Below are 12,903 nucleotides of genomic sequence, written 5' to 3' on the forward strand. Positions count from 1 at the left end.
TGCTTCAACACCAACAAAGCCTACGGATAAATAACAAAAAGGATATATTTAGAAAAATTTATATTTCCAGATGATTAAATATAGATTGTGAGTTTATTTTTATAGGACTGCAGGTTTCACAACAGTTTTAATTACTCATAAAATATTAAGAAATTGTGACTAATGGAAGTGATTATCTTATAGAAGTCAACATTTTAGGTCCTCGGTGGGATACAAAGATGAACACAACCATTCTCCAGGGAGATTCATTACAGAGAAGAGTTAAAAGGCCACTGAGAAATGCAAGGATGGATTCCAGAAATTGCTCATGGTCTATAAGATAGCCCAGATCCGTCCTGGACTTGGCCTTTTTCCCAGGAGATCAATAAACAACTTTCTTTTGAGGTTAAAATAAGTAGACTTGGAAAATTTGAGCTATAAGTGCAAGGGAGGAAAGCCAATCTAGTTTAAGAATGCACTCAACTATCCCTCTCAGTCCTTTCTTTAAAGAGTACTTTTTTAAGTTTTTAGATCAACGTTATTGACGAGGACTATCGTATCATTTCCACGTTTTTTAAGGTTTCTGACATTTCATTTTTATTTCTTGAACTGTTTCCTTTGAACCATCAAAGGAAATCCAATCTAATCTAATCAATTTTGGTTAGAGTGAACTTTGCCAGAGTCTGGCAGAGAAGCAATGATTTGCATTCTATTCTTCACAGCACAAATTTGACTATTTAAAATATAAAGGAGGTAACTGTCATAAATTTAACAATCAAAATCTACAGCACAGGATATCCAGCACAGCTGGGAATTACCTGAATATGTTAGTACAAATAGAAGACATTTTCCTATATGTTTCTGAAATATCCTTAAGGATCACTGCTCTCATGTAAAAGGTAAGTGTGAGGCAGAATTACAAGAGAATCATTTCTTTTTTCATACAGCTAATATCTCAGGAAGAAGGGATTGGGCAACAATCTGGGTGACAGAGCTGCTAAAATCTGAGGCAAGTATTTACTTTCCCAATTTGTGCTTCAGTGTAAAATTTTAAAAAGACGCATGTCCCTTTAAGCTCAAAAATAAGAATATTTTTGTATGTACATTTCTAGCAAGCCACAGAAGATATGAAACATTAGTGATTTTCATGGAATTACAAGAAAAAACAAACGAGTAAATACATTCTCTATTTGTTAAATAAAATAATAAGGGTATTAACTCTCTCATAGAGTAAATATATATATAATATACTACTATTTAATATGTATACAACATCCTCATGCTATCCTGAAAATTACACCCCTAAATATTAATATATAAAATAAAATTAATAATTAAATTAAATAATTGATTTTTTTTGTGAAGAAATTCATTAATTGATTTCTTATGTCATAAGATGTACTTCAGTCTTCTTTCACTTTTACCTTGTGATGGAATTAAGAGCAATCATTTCTGTTTTTAGGTGATGGTATAACTAGTAAATAGATAACAAAAGAAAGAAAAACGCATATTTTTTAAGTTTTTCAAACAATATGTAATGATTTACGTAAGTTGGACAAAGCAAGAAGTACTGACTTTATTTAGCATTTCTCAATAATGTGAGTTATTGTGTGAAGATTAACAAACTTCTGCTACATTTCAAATAAGAAAACGAGTAAATAAAGCAAAGCTCACAATTATGTATTACAACCAAATGCAAACAAGAGGCTCAAAAGAAAATAAGATCAGCATGGACTACAGCATACATTTAACAACTGTACCAACGATGGTGATTCTGGTCATCATGAATTACACATTTCATGTCCCCCCCTTTAATGCTCTTGCCATCTAGATATCTTTAAAGAAGAAACAGGAGAGAGATAAGGGGAGGAGGAGAGAGAGGGAATGAGAAATGGACCACACAGCGATCACAGAGTTTGTCCTGCTAGGCCTTTCTGATGATCCTGACCTTCAGATTGTGATTTTCCTCTTCTTACTTGTCACATATTTATTAAGTGTCACCGGAAACCTGACTATCATCACCCTAACCTTGGTGGACCCTCATCTACAGACACCAATGTATTTCTTCCTTCAAAACTTCTCTTTCTTAGAAATCTTATTTACATCTGTGTGTATTCCTAGATTTCTGGGGGGCAATTATCACCAGGGATAAGACTATTTCCTATAACAACTGTGCAGCCCAACTCTTTTTCTTTATTTTCATGGGGGTGACAGAATTTTACATTCTAACTGCCATGTCCTATGACCGCTAAGTTGCCATCTGCAAGCCCCTTCATTACACCACCATGATGAACAGGAAACTCTGCACCCTGCTTGTGCTCTGTGTGTGGCTGGGCGGGTTCCTGACCATTTTTCCACCCCTTATGCTTCTGCTCCAGCTGCATTACTGTGCTTCCAATGTCATCAATCACTTTGCATGTGACTATTTTCCCCTTCTACAACTGTCGTGTTCAGATACACGGCTCCTAGAAGTGATTGGTTTCTACTTTGCTTTGGTTGCTTTGCTCTTCACTTTGGCATTGGTGATTTTATCTTACATGTATATTATCAGAACGATTTTGAGAATCCCATCTGCCAGTCAGAGAAAAAAGGTTTTCTCCACGTGTTCCTCTCATGATTGTCATTTCCATTTCTTATGGAAGCTGTATATTTATGTATGCTAATCCCTCTGCAAAAGAAAGGGCATTATTGACAAAAGGAGTAGCTATTCTCAATACCTCTGTTGCCCCCATGCTGTACCCCTTCGTTTATACTCTGAGAAACCAGCAAGTAAAACAAGCTTTCAAAGATGTGGTCCATAAAGTAGTATTTTCTTCAAGTAAATGAAACATTTCTTCTGGGGGAGAAAAAAAAGGACACTCTAAAGAGTAACTAGGTAAAATCCTGAAATTCCTAAATCTTTATATCAGTATGCTTCTTCCTATAGTCTCTTATATGCCACATTATAGTTAATTAAATATTTTCCCAGCTCATTTCTTCCACTTCCATACCCAAGTTTCTCCAATGCATTGCTTATTGACTTCTTTTAAAATATGGTAAGCTTTATTTCTCCTACAAAATTTTGTGGAAATGAAATGTATTTCTATAAGACATACTCTATAGCACAATGTGGAAAATAGTACTAATTCTGTTAATAACTTTCCTAAAAGGTACATATAATATCACATCATACTTCAAATGAAGTTCCAAAATTAGTGTGTGATTTCTTATATATTTTCAAGGTGTTCATTGGTGATCTCTTAACATTAAAACATCTACATTTCCTATATTAATATAGTAATTATATTAAATTCAGTTCTTAGAAGTAGTAAGTAGTTGTGATTTGTACTTTAAATGTAGAGCTTTACATTTTGTGAAATTTAGTGCATATTACAAGGTAAATAGTGGTCATGATATTGAGTAGTACTATTTATAGAATTTCCACATTCTATATCATTTTTTAAAAAATATTTATACTTGTTAAAGATTTGAAACAAATGCAATAGAACTAAAACACGTGACACTTTCCCAATTCATTGAGCATCATATGACAGTTATTTTGAATAATTTGTCAGTCGGGCCTATATTTCTCTAGACTCTGCTAATGAAGATTTTGTTATTTGATAGGACCATTTTTCTTTGTTTCTTCATGATCCTTGTATCTTTGTGTTCATACATAAGCATTTAAAAAAACAACTGTCTCTCACAGTCTTGTAAACCTGGACTTGTGCAGAGGAAAACCATCACCCTTCAGTTCAGCTTCAGTCCACAAAATTCTGGGGGCCTCTCAAATCAAAATTCTGGGGCTATCCTTTCTCCAAGGATGTGTCTTCTCAGACTTCCATGGGGATATTCCCAATTAAAAGGTTTTGCCCATTTTCTTATTTTGATGGTGTTTGTAATCCCTTGCTCCCTCTGTTCCTCTCTGTGTTAACTCCGGTCCTTGATGTCACATCCTGCCATCCAGATCCTTCTTGTCCTCAGCAGCCTACAATCACCTAGAGTATGTCAAGTGCCCTAAATTAACAACAAACAACCGTTTTTATTTTACCTTCACTATTCTTTCTGTAATGCTCTTCCTTACTTTATGTAGACCTGACTTTGTGAACTATATTATTTTCCTTTTTCTTAAAGCATTTCTTTTAACAATTTCCTTCAAGACTGGATACTGACAACACCTACATTTAATTTCAGTTTGTCCAAGGAATTCTTTATTTCTTCAGGATTGTTTTTATTGTTGTTAGTGGCGGTGGTTGTTTTTTTGTTTGTTTGTTTGTTTGTTATTGGTTTTTTTGGATCATCTCTCTCTCTGTATTTTCCTCTTCTGTTCTTGCATTCCCTCTACTTTATCCACTAGAGTCCTTGTGGTATTAAAGATATTTGTTTCAAATTTCCAATCTTATCATTCTAACACCTCTGCCATGTCTGGTTCTGAATCATTCTCCACCTCTTCAAATTGTTTTTGCCTTTGTTATGCTTCTACTGTTTTCTTGACACCCAGTCATGACGCACTGGGTAAAAAGAACCAGAGCAAGCAGACCTTTAGAAATGTGATGGTCAGGCATGGGGGGAGGGGAAGCATTCTGCGGTCCTGTGGTTAGGGCTCAGGCTCTTAGTGAGCCTAGGCCTCTGGGCTGTGAACTTCATAAGTGTTTCTCAGTTTTTCCTCCCAACTTAAGCAGAACAGGAAGGTTAGAGTGGGCTGGAGTTGGGTATTTCTCTTCTGCCACGTGGAAGGCTAGAGGATACTGGAGTTGGGTATTTCCTCGTCCGGGGTCAGTTAAGCTCTATAGTGTCCGAGCAGGTTAGGCTATGGTCAGCTAGATTTCTGTGAGGGCTGGCTCTCTTAAGAACACAGCACTCTCATGTATTTCAAAATGGTCCCTTTTCCTCTTCCCCTGAAGAAGCACGAGGTGATTTTTCTGACATTCCCTATCTGAATCTGGTTGAGCTCTTGGAAATAAATCTCACAATATGGCGGGGGCCTCATATATCTTGATTCCCCCAGAGCTTTTAACTCTCTGAGTTTCCTCACTGAGCCTCTACAAATCATCGCTTATACTTGAGGTTTTCCTACTCCCATTGAACCCAATGGCAGTTTCTGCTCATGAGCTCCCTTAAAGCTTCACTTCTTGATTTTAATTGTCTGATTTTCAATCTTGAGGGCAGTGATTTGCCTGCTCTAAGGACCCAAAATGAGTTGATTTTTCAGGCTGTTCATCTTTTTTCTTGTTGTTAGAACCAAGTGGTGACTTGTGACTTCTTACATGCCGAACTGGAAACTGAAGGTATCCTATGTCTTAGAACACGTTATTTTTCTTTTTTTTTTTAATTTATTTTTTTTTTTTTATTTTATTATATTATGTTAATCACCATACAGTACATCCCCAGATTCCGATGTAAAGTTTGATTTCATTAGTTGCGTATAACACCCAGTGCACCATGCAATACGTGCCCTCCTTACTACCCATCACCAGTCTATCCCATTCCCCCACCCCCTCCCCTCTGAAGTCTTCAGTTTGTTTCTCATAGTCCATAGTCTCTCATGTTTCATTCCCCCTTCTGATTACCCCCCTTTTCTTTATCCCTTTCTTCCCCTACCGATCATCCTAGTTCTTATGTTCCATAGATGAGAGAAATCATATGATAATTGTCTTTCTCTGCTTGACTTATTTCACTTAGCATTATCTCCTCCAGTGCCGTCCATGTTGCAGCAAATGTTGAGAATTCGTTCTTTCTGATAGCTGAGTAATATTCCATTGTATATATGGACCACAGCTTCTTAATCCAGTCATCTGTTGAAGGGCATCTCGGCTCCTTCCATGATTTGGCTATTGTGGACAATGCAGCTATGAACATTGGGGTGCATATGGCCCTTCTCTTTACTACGTCTGTATCTTTGGGGTAAACACCCAGTAGAGAACACATTATTTTTCTGTTTAATCTCACATTTCTATATGTTCTTTGCATGCTTATTATCTGTCTCAAACTGCTACTCTGTACAGAAACAGAGAGCTCCACATATTATGTTTTATTTAATTTGTTAAAAATTTGCATGTTCATACCCATTTTAGAAATGAAGAAAGAAAGGCCTTTGACGATTAATTTTCCAATCTTACAATGAGAATAAACAGCAAAGCTTGACTTTGAACCTATCTCTCTTGGATCTAAAACTCCACTTAAAAAAAAAATCCTTGTGGTTACTGCCTTCCATTGATATTCTTGTATATCATAGACACTTATATATCAAACTAAAAATATTTTTTGAGCCCTAAAGTAACAAAATTTTGTATACTTGAAATCTTTAATTGAAATTAAAGATATCTGTTAAAATAGCTCTTTTCATAGATATGCTAGTTATACTGATTGGCTGTGATATGGACAATTAGATCATCATCAAACAAAATTTTATAAAAAACTGTGATAGAATCAGAATAATTCAGAGTATTTAATAAACTAAGAGTCACTATTTTTGGGCTTTTGGTGAACATTTCACTCAACAGAAAAATTACAAAATGTTGAAAGTAAACTTTTGTATAAATTCATATTTTAAAAATGACCAGAATAATGAGATCAATATATATATTATGTGGTATAATGCAGTAAGTTTCCTCATTAAAAGTAGCTTGGTATAGTATCAGAGTTCTGAACTGAGAAACAGGTCACTTTATTTATATATTTCAGAACACTGGTTTTTTTTAAAGATTTTAAAGGGAGAGAGAGAGAAAGCATGAGCAGGGGGAGGGGCAGAGAAGAGGGAGAATGAATCCCAAGCAGACTCTGGGCTGAGCTCAGACCCTGAGGTAGGAATCAATCTTAGGACCCCGAGAGCATGACCTGAACTGAAGTTAAGAATCAAACACTAACCAACTGAGCCACCCATGTGCCTCACAAATTTGCCTGTTATTGTGTGATATTGTTCAAGTCTTTTTCTCTCATTGGCTTGCCCTCGATCTTTGGTAATTTCATGACAGCGGGAATCATATCTATTTTGATTCTATTTTATCTGCAGTGCTTTGTATACTATTTAAAGATACCAGGTCCTCAAAAGATATTTGTTGAAAGAAGAAAAATAGCAAACGAGTCCACAGACATCTTTTTTTTGTCATTTCTAAAATGAGACAGAAAGAAATCGGAATTATAAATTCCTGCCAAGTTCCTAGATTTTGTGCTTCCATTAATTATGGGGTTAAACCCAGCACATCTTTCAAATGGAAAGGGACCTTCTAGGTAGTAGATGCTTCTCCAGTATTAGCACCATTAGTTTGATAGGACAATGACTTCAAGTGATTCTTGGGAAAGACTGAAGAGTTCAATGAATATTTAATCCAGAGTTTTTCATGCCTTTCAACGGGAAATCACTGAGCACTGAACTCTATCCCAGTCTTTTTGTTGTTCTGTATTTGGTGTTTTTGAATAACTTACTTAATACCTACTAGCTTGGAGAGCCACTTTTATGGAGACATTTTAATATATGTTAAAAATGTAATCTTTTCATATAAAATTAAGTTGTCCCAGTATTCACCATCTTGAACTTTATAATGAATTTGTTTTCTTTTGGGCAGTGTGGGAATGTAAATCTTTTTTTACTCAGCAAGAAAAAAAGTGGGGGCATCCATTCTTGAGAGAAATCCTGATTTAGGAAATTCAGGAAACCTCTCCCAGAAGCTTTGCACATTTAGTTATTTTCTCATTTAGAGTGTATGCAAAATATTCCAAATGCTTCTGGGTTACTTCTTATGCCCTTTCTATCTCTTTGGGAGTTTTCTCAAAAGTTTCCTGTTCCCATATTGGTGCAAATATTGATAACATTTGTTTTTTTTTAAGATTTTATTTATTTATTTGACAGAGAAAGACAGCCAGCGAGGGAGGGAACACAAGCAGGGGGAGTGGGAGAGGAAGACGCAGGTTCATAGCAGAGGAGCCTATGTGGGGCTCGATCCCATAACGCCGGGATCATGCCCTGAGCTGAAGGCAGATGCTTAACAACTGCGCCACCTAGGTGCCCCCAACATTTGTATAGTCCTTAGCGTACTTTCCTCAAGGCCTTTCTTTCTTCTTCTTTTTTTTTTTGACAGAAATAGAGACAGCAAGAGAGGGAACACAACCAGGGGGAGTGGGAGAGGAAGAAGCAGGCTCATAGCAGAGGAGCCTGATGTGGGGCTCAATCCTATAACGCCGGGATCATGCCCTGAGCTGAAGGCAGACGCCCAACAACGCTGCCACCCAGGCGCCCCTCCTCAAGGCCTTTCTTGGCACATTTGATTCACTGGAGTATTTGCTGTGAGACATGGGCATATATGGTAAATAAAACATGTGTTTTATGCAGGGGAAAATCCATATAGAATCTTGGTCCAGAAAGGCCCAAAGTAACTCCAAATCTAACTTCTCCTCACTACTTTTGCTCCCATAGCTGCAATGGAAAATGTGTAATAGAATATTAGCTATAGAAATAAAGTAACTGGAAATGTATTGAGAGTGATTTTTAGAAATACTAAATCTCTTAACCTAAAACTGAAATTGTTGTCAACGTGCTTTTTGTATCATTTCAACCAGCTGATGCAGTACATTTGCATGACAAATAGAGGTAAGATTATAAAACTGAAACCAATGATAAATTTCCTTTTCTTAGCACTAACTCATTTATTCTTAACTCGACTTTTCATCGGATCATGTAGAATAATTTGAAGTTGTTATTTCTTTCCATATAGATCTAGTGTTATGAAAATGAGCATGTTACATTTCCTGTTTGTCATAATAATTTATTCCTTTGTTAATTTTTGGAAAATTATTTTCTTTGATTTTGGTTCCCTCATTGAATATAGGTTTACTAGGTAGCCCATGCTCCATTTCCTGGCAGAAAGAGATTAGTATTTCAGATGAGATCAGGTGCGTTCAGGGTGGTATGGCCATAGACAGAGAGATTAGTATTTCAGTTCTACTATTTAGTAGCTGTTCGATCTTGTTTATGTCATTTAGCCTGTCTCATTGTCAGTTTTTCAAATTAACATAGGGCTATCAAAAAAGAGTAAATGAGATAAGAGCATACAGCGTTAGCACTGTCTCTCAAATGAGTGAGCACAAAAATGGTTTTTGTTATTTTGCAGTGGGGCTGTATTCCTCAAACATGATCATTGATTTTTATTTTTAGTAATAGGATAACAGTAACTGCTGTCTAGGAATACATGCTACAACATTGTTGTACAATTCAATTTTACTTGTAATTAAATTAGCCCTAATTCCATGATATATTATTTTCATTTCAAAATTAAAATAAAACACTAAAAGTAAGAGAGATTAAGAAACTTGTCCAAACTCACTATACTATCATGTGGCTAAATTGCAGTTTTTTTAAAAAGATTTATTTAGAGCATCTGCCTTTGGCTCAGGGCGTGATCCGGGCATTCTGGAATGGAGTCCCACATCAGGCTCCTCTGCTGGAAGTCTGCTACTTCCTCTCCCGCTCCCCCTGCTTGTGTTCCCTCTCTTGCTGGCTGTCTCTCTCTCCGTCAAATAAATAAATAAAATCTTAAAAAAAAAAAAGATTTCTTTAGAGACTCTAGAGAGAGGGGTAAAGCATGGCGGGGAGGGGTAGAGGGAGCAAGAGAGACAATTTCAGACTCCATGCGCTGAATGCAGTGTCCGAGGAAGGGCTCAATCTCACATCTCTGAGATCAGGACCAGAGCCAAAACCAAGAGTCAGACTCAACCTACTGCGCCACCCAGGCGCCCCTAAGTTGCATTTTTAATCGATTTCTCTTTGAATGCAAAGCCCACAAGTTGCCCCAATAATACCACAATTATAAATTAAGTTTGATGCCATACATTTTATAAGAATTCTTTTTCTTTTTTTTAGTTGAAAACTATCTGTGAATGTAGATACTTAGTTAATAAACTGAGATAATCAGGATATCAGTAGAACATCTCTATGAAAACCTACAGATTGCAAAGTGATTTAGGTGATTACTGCTTTTCCTTCATTATTCCTATTTCATAATGTTTGGTCTGCCTGACTTGGGATTCAAACTTCCCCTTTCCTTTAGAAAAAAAAAGCAAGGTCATTTCTTTTTTTCAGAGTTCTCAGGTAAACTGCATTCCAAACTAATTTTGGCAATGCTCTAAGGCATTGTTAAAGTAATCATCTGAAAAAAAATCTACATTGATTCTTATGAGACTTTTTTACATTCAATCCCATAAAGTTCTTACATGAGATTAAATGTCAATAAACATTTTTTCATCAAAGATGGAATGAATCATTCTAGAAAAAAAAATAGTACTTGGTATAAATGAAACAATTAATCAAGATATCAAATTAAACCACAATCTTGCTCTCTTCTCTGAAAAGTAGCCTGGCATATAGACTTGACACTGAGAAAAAGAGTGTCAATGAGAGAAAAAGATAGAGAATTGGAAAATTGTGTACTAATGGTGTGGGTGCACACTGCCTTAAGGATATATGTGTTCACAACTTTTTTAGGACTTTGAACTTAAGAAGAGAGATTTCAGCACACATAGAGAATGCAGGATGATAAAGTTAGTTTCCGATTATATTGTGGAATTTAGGGAGCTTCATACCACTACTCTAATTATGAAAAGAGATAAGAAGGAAAAGCAATTTCTTAATCCTTAATAGGCCTTTTTAAATTGTTGCACTTTTAAATTGGACAATTTAGGGGATGATACTGTTCTTTTCTCAACAAGGCCATCCTTAAAATTCATATGAAATGGCAGAAGTGTCCTAAAAGTCATTTATTTAAATAAATAAAATAACTGGTTACTGCTTATTATTTCATTCACATATCAGTTATTGCATTTAACACACTAGCAAGTATTTGTTCATTAAATAGATTAAATTTTACTTCCAATGAGCCACACAGGTAATTCAACAATAAGACTTCACAGGTTAGAATTCACTGAAACAAAAAAGGAGCAGAAGGCATATTAAACTTGAGACCATAACTTACATGTGACTGGGAAAAAGAAATGTAGATGAGTAGTTAGGAAGGAAAGCCTAAAATTATATCTTCAAGTCACAGGTATATGTTTCATTTCTCTACTGAAAACATCACAGAAATGGTTGAGAGATCAGAGTCTATACACAGTTGTTAATTATAGAGGATTGTTCATTGAGACCAATGACTTTTATGACTGAAATATCCATCACACACTTGAATTGCCTTAATTTTGCTTACAAAATGTATCATTGTGATGTCTGTTTCTCTTGTAAGTTCATACTGTTTCCTCCAGTCTCTGAGAAATAACAAAAAAAAATGTTCATTTCTTGTGAATCTCACATGCTTTCCCAGTAACATTAGCACTCTCCATCTCAGTTGGAATTTGCCTTAAATAATCAACAGCAATATTTTTTGCTCAACAGTGACATGAGTGAAAAGAGAACTCAGGCATATAAGGGGAAAAAAGAGCAAGAAATTTCACAGTATTATGATGCATTCTATACCAATAATCTACATCTTTAAACTAAATATCCTATTACAAAACTTCTCTCATGACACTAAACTGAAAATTGTACTATTTAGTGAGAATACACAGAATAAGGGATTAGATAATGGACTGGTTCAATTTATTGAGGGAACTTTTAGCTTCACTTTAAAATGCATTGCTGTTGTTGCTGTGGCTGCTGTTGTGATGATGATGATGATGATGATGATGATGATTCAGGAAGAGAAAATAAAGGGATTTCATGTACTGATTCACTGATTACTCCAGGATGTTGACAAAATAGAGCTTCTATCAATGAATGCTGATGTAAATAAAAGGAAACATGTAAAAATATAATCGGGGACAGAAAGTAGAATACATATATAGAGAGAATACACTAACAACATTTAGATGGAAAAAACTTTGAAGGCAAAACTGTTCTGTAGAAGACAATATTTATTTTAGATATTCATACAATTTTGCTTCTTTAGCCCATGCAATATGTAGATCCAATCTACTAAATTTCTGCTCTGGCTTTTCATATTCTGTACTCTGTAGTATCTGAGGACATTATGTCAATGAATTCATTGTCTGTGGCTTGAGATCAGGAATAGGTGGTTGAGGGGCGCCTGGGTGGCACAGCGGTTAAGCGTCTGCCTTCGGCTCAGGGCGTGATCCCGGCGTTATGGGATCGAGCCCCACGTCAGGCTCCTCTGCTATGAGCCTGCTTCTTCCTCTCTCTCTCCCCCTGCTTGTATTCCCTCTCTCGCTGGCTGTCTCTATCTCTGTTGAATAAATAAAAAAAAAAAATCTTTAAAAAATAAAAAAATAAAAAAAAAAGGAATAGGTGGTTGAAAGGAGAACTGGAGCCAGAATGAAAACATAGAAATCTGTGACATTGTTAAAGATTTAACTTCAGTGACTTTCAAATTTTGGAGACGTCTCCATTTAAGTGACCTTTTTTCTGACATATCTGTCTTTTCTATATTACACTAGCACAGTAAGTAATAATACAGGAAATTAGGTGAGGGAAATGAGGAAATGAGACTTTTATTGTGGTTGGAAAAAGGCAAGTAGTTTCCCACTGAGAAGGGGACCTTTGAAAGGGGTACATTTGTATCAATAGGCAGCATTTCTATTCCAGGTATCAAACACGCAAAGAAACCTAATTAAAAACCCTGTTCTTCTCATCTGGGTACATGATTTGGATAATATTTTTAAAACTCTTTTTAGATTCAGTTTCCTATCTGTGAAACAAGGATTTTATGGAGAAACGTTCTACATAAAACACAGAGTGCAACAGATGGTAAAAACTACTTTAAAACATGTTATCTACTTTTATTAAGTTGTCTTAAAGATCTCTTAAATTAAATCAGTAGGGCATAATACGTTTATTTTCAGAGAAAAATTCCAGAACTGTCCACGGATAATCCTCTTTTCTACAATCTGCTTGTTTTTGTTTGTTTGTCTGATTTCCCCTCTAGATCATAAAAGAGAAGAAAAAAA

The 12,903-nt window shown here is 35.7% G+C and overlaps 1 pseudogene; it reads left to right on the plus strand.

Moving 5' to 3' along the window:
- Window positions 1-1,870: 1,870 nt before the first annotated feature.
- On the plus strand, window positions 1,871-2,805 carry LOC100483806 (annotated as a pseudogene).
- Window positions 2,806-12,903: the final 10,098 nt, after the last annotated feature.

Source organism: Ailuropoda melanoleuca, chromosome 15, assembly GCF_002007445.2.
Source record: "Ailuropoda melanoleuca isolate Jingjing chromosome 15, ASM200744v2, whole genome shotgun sequence".
Lineage (NCBI taxonomy): Eukaryota > Metazoa > Chordata > Mammalia > Carnivora > Ursidae > Ailuropoda > Ailuropoda melanoleuca.